We start from the raw sequence: 13,827 nt of genomic DNA, 5'->3' as shown, positions 1-13,827 counted from the left end.
AGGGGTTATGGGTGTCATGAAGGTTCCATTTCCAAAGAACGGGGGCATGGTCAGACCAAGCAATCGGTAAGATGTCAATGTCTTTGGTTCTCTGGAGAGACCATTTATCACATAAAATTAATTCTATTCTAGAGTAGGAGTTGTGGACTGAGGAGTGGAAAGTATATTCCTGCCCTGAGGGATTACTAGTCCTCCAGATATCGAATAGATCAAACTCTGTGAGTAAATTACGAAAGGCTAAAGAGGGACCAGATTGAGTAGAAGGGATGGGATGGATGACGAGATTTATCTAGTTTTGGGTCTAAAACCAAGTTGTAGTCCTCCAAGACAACCAGGGAGCCCTTGAGCGATTTACGAATTGGTAGAAACAGTTTACGCAGGAATGGTACTTGGTTAGAGTTAGGGGCATAGAGGCATACCAGTGTAACAGGTTTGTCATCTAGTAGACCCATAAGAATCAGGTAGCGGCCACTTTTGTCTGAGATTTGGGAGTGGAGGACAAAGGAAACACTCTTGCTAAAAAGGATAGCCACCCCATTACGCTTAAACGGGCCATTTGCGTGATATCCCACGGGGAAATTACTATTCTTAAAAAGTGGGGGATTAGCGGAGAACTGGGTTTCTTGCAGCGCGTCAACATCTGCCCTTTGTTGGTGGAAGAGAGGGCTAGTCTGTGTTTGTTAGGTGAATTCAGTCCCTTAACATTAAGAAAGAGGAGGTTCAGCATTGATAATGCATATCAAGAATGAGAGGCAGGAATCTGTACTGAACATAGTAAGTGTAAATGAACCAAAAATCAAAGTACCACTGTTAAACGAGGATAGCAATGAGTCTGGAGCTCGGTGGGAAGGGAGGCATACGGGGGGTCTGTAAAAAGGGTTCAAACCGGGGGATAAGTAGGTAAACAGAAAAAGGTCCGGTACATTGGACCTGCATGACTACTGCAGGGGAGGGGAAAAAGTGTAGTAACTTGCAGTAGTATAGAAAAAGTTGGAGGCGGGCAGGCGAAGCAGGCACCACCGCTCTAGTATAACATAAAAAATATATATATAAACATGTAGAGCTAATCCTATGGAGCTGTAGGTGAGGGCATAGGGAACAACAAGATACAGTCAACCGTGAACATCTACATTAAGTAGCTATTCCCCTGAGATCAAAAATAAACCTAAGTAACAACAAATAACCCTCATAGAATAACAGATATAGGGTAACAAGTGACAGAGTAAGCCTCTAACAAATAGACCTGGGTAAAAGTCAAAAATTAGAGTGGACAATATAGTCAATGGAACCTTCCCCTCTCAGTAGAGGGGAAGAGGTCTATAACTTCAGAGAGCCGAAAAGAGATTTGAAAGGACCTGGTAGTGTGATCAAACAGTTCAGGTGTTCGACCATTCCTGACGGATAGTAGAAGTGCGGGGTGGTGCAGATGACTTTTGAACACTAATGTCCCAATCTTATAGCAACTTGACTCCCCCATCGAGGGAGGAGATGATGTAGGTAGAGTCCTCATAGGAGACTATCAGTTTGACTGGAAATCCCCAGCGGTAGTGGATGTCATGGGACATAAGAGCAAGGGTAATAGGTGTAAAGGCACGCCTCTTTGCAATGGTGGCAGCAGAGAAGTCCTGGAAAATTTGAAGACCCCCAAGGGTATCTGAATTTTTGGATTCTCTAGCAGCTCTCATGATACGTTCTTTAACCGTAAAGAAATGCACATGGAGGAGGGTGTCTTTAGATAGATCAGAAGAAACAGTGCTGGGCCTAGGGAGGCGGTGGAAACGGTCAATCAGGAGCTCTGCCATATCTGCAGCGGGAAGGAGCTTCTTGAATAGGGCGATGGCATAGGACTCCAATTCAGAGTTAGTAACTGAATCAGGGATGCCCCTGATCTTAATGTTATTGCGTAGAGATCTGTCCTCCATATCCGCTAATTTAGACCAAAACTGTTCTAGACCTTGCTGTTGACAGTCGTGGGAAGTGATCAATTCGTTATGGGAGGCGACAAGTTCTTCCACTTTACGTTCCAAGTGGTCGGTCCTGTCCCCAATCGCCACTAACTCGGTCTTGACCTCCCGGACAGCAGAGGTTAAATCCTTAGAGAGCTCCGATTTATAAGCAGACAGGATCTGGCAGAGGGATCTCACAGTCAGGGGCGCATCAGACTCGCAGTCAACTCCTGATACCGCGAGTGTGGATGACAGGACACTCGACATCACAGGATCTGGCATGGTAGGCGGAGAGGAGATGCTCTGTAATGGAGAGATTTGAAGGGGTTTCTGGGGGGGGGGGAGGAGATTTTGGGAGGCACCGGGTCTTTGTTCTTTTTGGGAGGCATTTCTCGTGTCGGGAATGTATCCAGTTAACAGACGAAAGGTGCATCTATATGGCCAGAACCAAAGGTTGGATATGAAACAGGTATGCTCAGTCACAATAGCAACAAGTACATGTCGATTAGGCAAACATGAGTGGCGGTGGGAGGAGTGAGGAACAATCACATTGCGGAGTTGTCACAGCTTGTGAGAAAAGATGACTGCAGAGTAGGTAGCTTGAAAATATGGTGGAAGGAGTAGGCATATGTGAACAGCACTCAGGACAATACCACAGCCGGGATGAAAGTGAGCTCTGTAGAAGTTGTAGGTTAAAGGTGATCACCGACCTCCTTCTATTGGGCCGCTGCCAGTGCCTTGGTGGTGCGACCTGTTGGAGTGGCCACGTGCCGTCACGGAGCCCTCCGGCGGGTGTCAGTAAGGCAAACTTACGAGGGATTTAGCTGTCTATGAGCCCCTGTAGCACCAGTGCGGGTGGGGATGATCGGGGCCACACACCGTTACTGATACCAGTGGGAGCAGACAGGTGAGAGCAGACAGCAGCACTCCACGCCGCCAAAGCGCATCCAGCAGAACGGTACTGCAAATATAGGCCACGGCTCCCGGATCCTGGGGAGGACGCAGCAGGCTTAAACTGCAGGATGAGCCTCCGGCTACTTAGGGCCACAGGGGATAAGTGCTTAGGTATACTGAGGGGGGGAGGAGGAGGTTTGAGGAAGCAGTGGGGATTGTGGTCTGTGCGGCGGGAGCTATTGCAGAACAATGTCACTTACATTGAGTCCTGGTGCAGCAAGATGGCCGCCGGCAGGGACACAAGCAGAGGATGACACACTGCTGCTTCGGCTCTGGAGGGCAAACAAGGGGATCCTCCTCCACACGGATGCTCCCAGGGGTCTAAGGCAGGTAGGAGATGGTGAGAGAGTCGTCACAGGGGAGAGGGGAAGCCGCCACGGGTCCCGGTACAGGCGCGCGCCGATCCCGGAGCTCACTGCCGGGGAGGCTCCAAACTCGAGGTCCCGGCTTCAAAACGGGACACAGGCCCCAATTGTAAAACGGCAAGAGGAGCCACCCGCCGGCGTCTCTGAGCTCAATATACTGTCCACAGCCGTGGGCAGAGTCAAAAGGGGTAATTTTAACCGCAGGGACCAGCAGGAATTAGAAGGTTTAAACGTCTCCTAGCTGGAGCTCTGAGGCTGCACTGCCTCTCTAAGCAACGTCCAGGCCCGTCCCCAAGATCATATATTTTTTAATATACTATAGGTAAATTTCTTACTACACTCATACACCTTATTCACTCATACACTCAACACATTAAGCACACACAATATTCAATATAATTATTATAGCTTAACCCAGTATATAATAATCACGTTTATTAGTATAGTAGTGTATTATCATAACTAATATATATTTATAATACCTTTTTCTTTTAAATATATGCTTCATTATTAGTCCGATTATCAACATCATCATAATCTTGTTTTATTGACATTATCTAGCTAATACCTGTAACTTAATGCCCCTGTTTTTAACTCATCCTAATTAATAATTTTCTTAATCTTTACGCTGCTCAGTAATAGCAATACTATTAGATTCAATTCATAGAAATAACTGAGCAGATATATAAAAAAATATTGATTGGTTCTAACAGCTGTCAATCACAACGGATTGTCCTATTGCAATAGACACAACACTGTGATAGGCTCAGCACCTATCAGTCATCATTAGGTAACCAATCATTGACCAGCATTGCTGCTATAAGATTAACCTATGCAGTGGCGTAAGTTCGTCCCAGTTGCCCGGAGGCAAGATAAATATTGGTGACCCCCCTATTTCCTATATTAAGATAAATAAATGTGTGCGTGCATGTGTGCGTGTGTGTGTAGTGTTCTGAAAAAAAGTATATACTGTATTTATACATTTATTTGTCTTTTATTTTAAATCACACAATTCTTAGCAGTCATACCCAGGATTAGAACCCATGACCTGTTACACTGACAGCAGACACTTTACTGATGGAGCTATTTACTCCTGTACAGGAATCATGAGAATTCTAACTATATAAAGTTACATGTAATTGTCAGAGAAGTAATTTCATATAGTTAAGATTCTCATATTTCCTATACAGGAGCAAACCGCTTCATCAGTAAGGTGACTGCTTCCAGTGTAACAGGTTGTGGGTTCTAATCCTGGGTATGACACTTGTAAAATGTGTATATTCAGTATAGTAAAGAGGGTGTGATTTGTAAGGTGCAGGGACCAGTGAGGAAGTCGGCCACTGAAAAGACAGCGACAGATATCAATTAACTTAATTCAATGGTGTCACAGAATGGGAGGAGAGGTGCCCCTCTTCAGAGCAGGAGCCCGGCGGCAGATGACTCCGTTGCCTCCCAGAGTTCTGCCTCTGAACCTATGATAGAAACTGTATGACGCCTTGTGATACACTTTTTCTCTATATTCTCGCAGTGTTATTGACTAACATATATCAGGCATCTATTGAACTCCTTATTATCATTTTTGAGAAATTATTAAAGTATTTTTCTTTTTATCCAGTTATTGGTATTTGACCACATCAGTCTGTCTGTATTAGAGTGCTCCCCAACAAGAGTCTTCTACTTTCCTTTCTTTCCTATGCTCATATAATCACACAGACTCCCAGAGGAAGGCCAGCGAGCCAGAGATACAGACACAGAGTACCCAGAAGAATGGATACTAAGGACATTGATACTCCTAAGAAGCCCCGGTGCCGGGTTTACAATGACATAACCAGCACATCAAGAAACATTGCAAGCGGAAAGCACGGATGGGTGGCGTACAAAGGAGAACAAAAGGTGAGTCTCTGCAAGTTAGGGGGTGTGTCCGACAAAAGGTTCTGCAGAGCCGGAGTCGGCACATTCCCTCCCCAGGCAACGACGAGCCAGGTGCAGGTCGCAAGCTCCGTGGAAGTCTGGAACAATACCAACCGAGGAAGCAGGCACGGCACCCAGAGCGGAATCAGCCCGGAGCACCTATGTTTATCCTGAACGCTGCCCAAGTCCCACTGTCTAAGACGAATGGCCGCAACAGTAGCACTCAAGACCATACAGACTTTTAGCCACTGTAGAGACACGGGATGCCGGTCTCTACCACCGATAGTGATCATTATTGATTATTGGACATCTCACATCATCTTTGCATTTTATGCTGAGCCCACAGAACTTTCAATTGAATTGAAGTAATTTTTTGCACCTAGTATTTTACAGATCTAATTAACGCAATATCCATTCATGCATGAATGCACTGTTTATATATATATATGCATACTCCATACAAATTTATCATAAGTAAAGGTATCAGAACCGTATAAAGTTGTTGCATTACATTGTTAGATAACAATCATTACACCACAAATGCTTTAACAAGCCAGACTAGAGGAATCAGACACCGAGGGGTGCTAGCGCAGTTAGGTTACCTAACCTACCTTATTCTAATCATTTAAAAAGAGGAGTGGACATCCCCCATATCTGCAGCACACCCCGTTCATATTAGCAACATAAAAATCTTAACCCTAACCTACCCCTCACACCCCTACGGCATAACCCTAACCCTCCCCCCACAGTCTAAACCTAACCTCCACCCCCTGGCGCATAACCTCCTCGGCATACTTACGTTCTGGATGCTGGCAGTCATAGCCAGATTAAAAGGGGAGTGTGCAGGGGGCCCCCTGGCCGATGCACACTGACATCACTAGCTCTCCCTCTTATTCAGCAGCAGAACCATGCAGCCAGAATACGAGCAGAGCAATATGCAGTGCAGGCAGAGACACAGGAGTATTAGGTTTCATAAGCTACCAATGGAGCTTCCCGACCAGAGGAGAGATAAGAAGGGGGGGGGGGGTGTAAGTGACCCAGCTTCTCCTCCTCCTGAGTGTCTGGATCCTGTGTAACCTGTTATCTAATGAGAGCATTGAGGTGTAGAGAGGGACACACACAGAGAGTCCTCCGGAGTCCTGTCCCAGTGTGTAAGTAGCACAGAGGCTGCTGCTTTTCTTACATGTGACAAGATAACTTATAGAATTAATTTTTCGATGTGTAAATTGTCTTTATTCCACTACAAGATAACTTTATAAAATAGTTGTCTTTCAATTAGTAGAGCTATAAACAGTACCCAGGCATTATAAAACAATTACTTTAAATTTAATATATACTATTGGTTTAAATGTAATATACACAATCTAAAATACACCCCCTCCCTTTCCTCGGATCCCCCATCTTAAGTGACCCAGGCCCCTCCAAGGCTCAATCTGGCCCTGCCGCAGGTGGCATTCCGGCGCCGGCATTATGATCCATGTCGGGATCCCAGCGTCTGTCTTCTGAACAGTGTTGGGATTCTGGCGTCAGTATTCCAACTGCCGGCATCCCGAACATTGGTATGCTGACCGGATCCTATGACAACTAAGAGGCAGTGGTCAAAGTGGAAATTTAGAAATAGCTTGAAGTGCACTGGTATGAGATGGTATGACATACTGGCACTTTTAAATTTGCATGGTCACTGAAGTCTCTCCACAATCTGCAAGCATCTATTTTTCTTGAAACAGAGCTAGCTGCAATCACACAAACTAAGAAATGTCTCAAGGCTTTTAAAAAGACAATTTATTAACAAATATATCATACATATTAAAAGTAGCAGCAACAGATATACAGATTGAGTATCCCTTATCCAAATAAATATTCCGAAATACAGAATATTCTGAAATACAGAATTTTTTGAGTGAGATAGTGAAACCTTTGTTTTCTGATGGATCAATGTACACAAACTTTGTTTAATACACAAAGTTATTAAAAGTATTGTATTTAATGACCTTCAGGCTGTGTGTATAATGAGTATATGAAACATAAATGAATTGTGTGTATGTACACAATTTTTGTTTAATGCACAAAGTTATTAAAAATATTGGCTAAAATAACCTTTAGGCTGTGTATATAAGGTGTATATGAAACATAAATGTATTCTGTGCTTAGACTTGGGTCCCATTGCCATGATATCTCATTATAGTATGGAATTATTCCAAAATACATAAACATCCAATATCCAAACTACTTCTGGTCCCAAGCATTTTGGATATGGGATACTCAACCTGTATATGGTTATTCTATAGAGATGAGCGGGTTCAGTTCTCTGAGAACCGAACCCTACCGAACTTCACGTCCCGAGCCCGGCTCGAGACTTCCCGCCAGCTGTGTTGTGCTGCATCAGTCCAGTGGTGGCGTCTTGTGCTGCATCGGTCCAGTCACAGTGGTGGTGTCCTGTGCTGCCATATGTCCAGTGCTACTGTATAAGTCCAGTGCAGTGGTGCTGTGTTGTGCTGCATCAGTCCAGTACTGGTGTCCTGCGGTGCCATAAGTCCAGTGGTGGTGTCCTGCGTTGCCATAAGTCCAGTGCTGCTGCTGTATAAGTCCAGTGCAGTGGTGCTGTGTTGTGCTGCATCAGTCCAGTACTGGTGTCCTGCGGTGCCATAAGTCCAGTGGTGGTGTCCTGCGTTGCCATAAGTCCAGTGCTGCTGCTGTATAAGTCCAGTGCAGTGGTGCTGTGTTGTGCTGCATCAGTCCAGTACTGGTGTCCTGCGGTGCCATAAGTCCAGTGGTGGTGTCCTGCGTTGCCATAAGTCCAGTGCTGCTGCTGTATAAGTTCAGTGCAGTGGTGCTGTGTTGTGCTGTATCAGTCCAGTGGTGGTGTCCTGTGCTGCCATAAGTCCAGTGGTGGTGTCCTGTGCTGCTGCCGTATAAGTCCAGGGGTGCTGCCGTATAAGTCCAGGGGTACTGCCGTATAAGCCCATTGGTACTGCCGTATAAGTCCAGTAATACTGTTGTATAAGTCCAGTGGTACTGCTGTATAAGTCCAGTCCAGTGGTACTGCCGTTTAAGTCCACTGGTACTACCGTATAAGTCCAGTGGTACTGCCGTATAAGTCCAGTGATACTGCCGTATAAGTCCAGTGATACTGCCGTATAAGTCCAGTGGTACTGCCGTATAAGTCCGGTGGTACTGCCGTATAAGTCCAGTGGTACTGCCGTATAAGTCCAGTGGTACTGCTGTATAAGTCCAGTACAGTGGTACTGCCGTATAAGTTCAGTGATACTGCCGTATAAGTCCAGTGGTACTGCCGTATAAGTCCGGTGGTACTGCCGTATAAGTCCAGTGGTACTGCCGTATAAGTCCAGTGGTACTGCTGTATAAGTCCAGTACAGTGGTACTGCCGTATAAGTTCAGTGATACTGCCGTATAAGTTCAGTGATACTGCTGTATAAGTCCAGTGGTACTGCTGTAGAAGTCCAGTCCAGTGGTACTGCTGTATAAGTCCAGTGGTACAGCCGTATAAGTGCAGTCCAGTGGTACTGCCGTATAAGTCCAGTGGTACTGCCGTATAAGTCCATTGGTACTGCTGTGTAAGTCCAGTGATACTGCCATATAAGTCCAGTGATACTGCCGTATAGGTCCAGTGGTACTACCATATAAGTCCAGTCCAGTGGTACTGCCGTATAAGTCAGTGGTACTGCCATATAAGTCCAACCCAGTGGTACTGCCGTATAAGTCCAGTGGTACTGCTATATAAGTCCAGTCCAGTGGTACTGCCGTATAAGTCCAGTGGTACTGCCATCTAAGTCCAGTGGTACTGCCATCTAAGTCCAGTGGTACTGCCGTCTAAGTCCAGTGGTACTGCCGTCTAAGTCCAGTGGTACTGCCGTCTAAGTCCAGTGGTACTGTCGTGTAAGTCCAGTGGTACTGCCATATAAGTCCAGTCCAGTGGTACTGCCGTATAAGTCCAGCTGTACTGCCATATAAGTCCAGTCCAGTGGTACTGCCTGATAAGTCCAGTGGTACTGTCGTATAAGTCCAATGGCACTGCCGTATAAGTCCAGTGATACTGCCGTATAAGTCCAGTGGTACTGCCGTATAAGTCCAGTGGTACTGCCGTATAAGTCCAGTGGTACTGCCGTATAAGTCCAGTGGTACTGCCGTATAAGTCCAGTGGTACTGCCGTATAAGTCCAGTGGTACTGCCGTATAAGTCCAGTGGTACTGCCGTATAAGTCCAGTGGTACTGCCATATAAGTCCAGTGGTACTGCCATATAAGTCCAGTCCAGTGGTACTGCCGTATAAGTCTATTGGTACTGCCATATAAGTCCAGTGGTACTGCCGAATAAGTCCAGTGGTGCTGTCCTGTGCTGTATGTTATTAACTCCAAATAAAGGGGTTATTAATATTTAATCCAAATAATTTGTACAGGGTTTGCCCTGTGGGGTACGCTCTCCTGTGCCGCATATTGGGGGTAATTCAGAGTTGATCGCAGCAGCAAATTTGTTAGCCATTGGGCAAAACCATGTGCACTGCAGGGGTGGCAGATATAACGTGCAGAGACAGTTAGATTTAGGTGGGTTATTTTTTTTTCTGTGCAGGGTAAATACTGGCTGCTTTATTTTTACAGAATAAAGTATTAGCAAAGCGCTTGTATGAATGTTAGATGCATTACTTGAAAAGCAAAAAGCAGGTTAAAATATTATTCTCAACAATGACTTTGAAATAAAGTGGTTTTTGTGAAATTGGGTCCTGATCACGACAAACTTATAAATAATTCATGATTTCTAATAATATCATTCACCTTTTTTCCTAAGGAAATTTTTTTCGAGAAGGGTTGATGCATAATCATAGAGATAGGATCCCTTTGAGGACATTACAGGGGGAGATTTTGGTTATATTTATGGTGTTCATTGGATTATATATTTATAATATGTTTTGCCTTTTAGTATCCTGATGCTATGGATATATTATGATATTGATATATGGAAGTTCTGGACTGTGAGACAATGTATCCTGATCCTATCTGACAATGAAATACATAGATATAGGATGGATTACATCAATACAGAATAACCATGGAATTTATGATGGAGAATTTATATCAGGATCGATGGGCTTGTGAAAGTAACTACATGAGATTTTGGAGGAACATGATCCCTTTATTTGGACTATGGAAAAACTATATGGACAGATGTATGGGGTCAATTATGTGGATAATTGCATGGGCATTAAGGGAATTGAAAAGGATAATAACGTGATGGACATGAGGGATATGATTATTATTGTTATGTAGATTTATGTCTGAAATAGGAGGTATCATTGCTGCACGATATAGGCACAATTTGATTGAGTGACAGAAAGGGGAAGACGGCCCAGGATATCTAGTCCGCCATGATCGCGTAGGGTGGTTGCTTGGGCAACCAAAACGGAAGTGACGCGACGGACGGTGAGTGCGGTTGCCACGGCAACACGCACTGTGGCGACAAGGAACATATGTAGGATTGTCACTGTGTAGATCATAATTTTTAGGATCAGGAACATCTACAATAATAAACTAGTTAGTATATATGGAGATATGGGGTCCGCCACGGTCCGATATAACGGTTGCCTAGGCAACCAAAACGGATATGACGCGACGGATGAAGAGTGAGGTTGCTATTACAACAAGTATTCTAGTAGCATGGAGAAGCTTAAATTCATTATTAATCACACATTGTTTAGAGATAGGAAGTTCCGGTATAACTACACTGGGCTCTGTATGTATTATTAGGTATTTTGTAGAGGTTAAATTTTATTTCATAATTATTTGCACAGAAACCCGGGCGGAAGTGACGTAATGGAGAGGAAATAGCATCATTAAAACAGAAGCATCATGGGAAATGTAGTTTCATCATTTTATTAGTATCAGCTGGGAAACAAGAGTTTCTATTGGGTGATTGCCTTTTAAATAGTTACTGAGGATTGCTTCACACATACATCCTGGAATTCCTTGAAAAAGACCCCAGTGTAGGGGTGGAAACGCATTGGAAGCAGGGACATTTACAACTTGGGCAGCTGGACGTGACTGTGGTTGATGAGATCCAGATAAGCTGATCCGGCGTGGTCATAACATCAGTGGGAGCCCGGGACTCACATTAGACATGCTGTGACTGAACTGCTTTGTCAGTTCGCTGCTTCTGGTAATTTCATTATAAATCACAGGCATCAAGGCTAACACTTGTTTTATGTTGTTATGTGTGAAGCTTTTATGTGGTTTTTATTGTGACATTTTATTGTGCCATTTTTATGTGATATTCAGCGCAATATATATTAAAAACTATACTTCACTATATCCAATTCCATTTTGTTTTTGGCTGGATACGAATTGAACGATTGAAAAATTGGAGGATTAGTGACAAAGGAAATCCATTTAACAGTAGCGCCAGATAAGTTTACCCTTTTTTTCTGTGTGTATTGACTCTTGGTGGAGGTGACGGGAAATCCTCCGTTTTGGGTACGACTGTCCGGCTGCACACTGTCCTTTAGCGCACCTGCTGTGATCACATCACGATTGTATTTATTCATTTGTTTGTATTTCCCATTGGGGTCATCTGGGTGCTGCTATAAATATGTTTAAATGTAGAGAAAATAGGAAGTCCACCTTTGATTATGTTTTTAGAGAGGACGGCAATTCAATAGTCCTGGTAGATGAGGATTTGAATAGCATCATGAAAAAATTGGAACAGACTCTTCTGAGGGAGAGCAGAATCTGGTGGGAGATGGTAACATTGGAAAGGTATCTCTCCCACCAGATAATACCCAAAGGATTAAGAATAAAGAAAATGGCTTCCTTTGCATCATCAAATGATGAATTTAAGGATAATTGGGACAACATTTTAGAGACATGTTCCTTCTCTCTAATAAAATTAATTATAGAGGATCGTAAGAGAGAACTTGTTGTTCTGGAATCCGAGATATCCAAATTCAGGGAAACTATCATTCCCCTGAAAGATAACCCGGAATTCAAAGAACTGGAAAAAAGGGTGGAGTTGAGCGTAAAGAAAAATGAAAAGAATATCATAGAGAAAAAAGTACGCAAATTCAACCGGGACAAAAATTACTCACACACGTCAGAAGATGAGGAGGAGGAAATGGTGGAGGATAATATATCAGAGGCACCTTCTGAGGATGAAAGTGAAAATGAATATATGTCCCCACCTAGATGGAGAGATGTAAGGAAAAGTGACAATCATGTCTGCGCCCTTAGGAAGAGAGATCCTATAGACAGTAAAAAAAGGGTACATTTCCAACAGGAAAAAACATATGAGAGGGTAAATAACACCAATAGACCAAGATATAGAGATTACAATGATTGGAAAGAAAACTATAAAGGAAATTTTACTGGACATAGTAGGTTACATCAAAAGCGACATGGAACAAAACAGACAAGAGAGCATCAGGTATTCCACGGTAAAAAGAGTAAAAGTAGAAATGAAAGGGAAATGGGGGCCCCCAAACAAAGAGAGAGTAGATATCAGGTATTGTCAGAAGTAGGGGAATCTCCATCTTTTTTGGATCGGGGAAGAGATCGCAGATTCATAAGATAAATCACACTAGGGGGGTAAGGGGAGGGAAAACATCCAAAAAAATAAAGAAATATCAAAAGAAAAAGATTAGGAAACGATTAAATACCATCAAGAAAAAGGAGGGAGAATCAGCTATTCAGAATGAGGGGAAGACTAAAATATTTAACCTCACTTCACATATTCTGGCAAAGGAGGAGATCAGTGTGTTAGAAAAGGGCCTCAAATATGCCCCATCATTACCCCTAAATAAATTTACTACATTTGTTGATCTAAACAAATATATAAGAAAATTGTCCATAAAAAAGTTTTTCATCAATAAGGAACAAATGGGAGAATCTAGTGAGGTGGTAGTAGATAACACCCACTTCAAACCGAAGTCAATATTTAACCCCACTCACATGAGGGGCAATTTTCTGGAGACATTCCTTAACCTGTGTATTAATGATATCCAAAGCCTCAGTAATAAAGACATCAAACAGAACTTAACTAGGAAAGAGAGGGAGGCGCTAAAAAATCTAAGGGAAAATACGGAGTTGATCATTAAGCCAGCAGATAAGGGGGGGGGGATTGTGATAATGTCCAGAGTATGGTACGAACAAGAAGTACTTCGACAATTGGAGGATAAAAACACGTACCATAGGTTACGTTCAGATCCCACCAATGGAATATTGAACAATTTAAGATCTTTATTGGACAAATATAGAGATTTGGAAGTGATAGGAGAAAAGGAATATAAATTTCTATTGAATGAGGAACCCACTACACCTGTAATATATATCCTTCCGAAGATCCATAAAAATCCAACAAACCCCCCAGGCAGGCCTATTGTATCGGGCATTGGTTCTGTAACATCAAACTTGTCTGAATACATAGATCACTATTTACAACCCCTTGTGTTATCCAATCCATCCCACTTGAAGGACACGAGAGATATATTAAACTTCATTAATACCATTAGATGGGAGGAGGGTCTGATTCTGGTCACTGCAGATGTTCGATCTTTATATACCATTATAGCACACGATAAAGGAGAAAAAGCCATAAAGTCTTTCTTAGAGAACAGCACATTGAATGAGAAATTACAGGATTTTCTTTTAG

General features: G+C 43.3%; 1 long non-coding RNA gene across 1 annotated transcript; it reads left to right on the top strand.

The window, feature by feature from the left end:
• Nucleotides 1-2,732: 2,732 nt before the first annotated feature.
• On the top strand, nucleotides 2,733-11,493 carry LOC134932322 (uncharacterized). Its single transcript, XR_010179306.1, has 2 exons — nucleotides 2,733-3,230; nucleotides 4,881-11,493. It is a non-coding gene; the product is annotated as an uncharacterized LOC134932322 (long non-coding RNA).
• The last annotated feature ends 2,334 nt before the right edge of the window (nucleotides 11,494-13,827 follow it).

The sequence above is a fragment of the Pseudophryne corroboree genome, chromosome 6, assembly GCF_028390025.1.
Source record: "Pseudophryne corroboree isolate aPseCor3 chromosome 6, aPseCor3.hap2, whole genome shotgun sequence".
In the NCBI taxonomy this organism is placed as follows: Eukaryota; Metazoa; Chordata; class Amphibia; order Anura; family Myobatrachidae; genus Pseudophryne; species Pseudophryne corroboree.
Note: the sequence above shows the minus strand (reverse complement) of the source record. Positions and strands in the feature narration are given on the sequence as shown.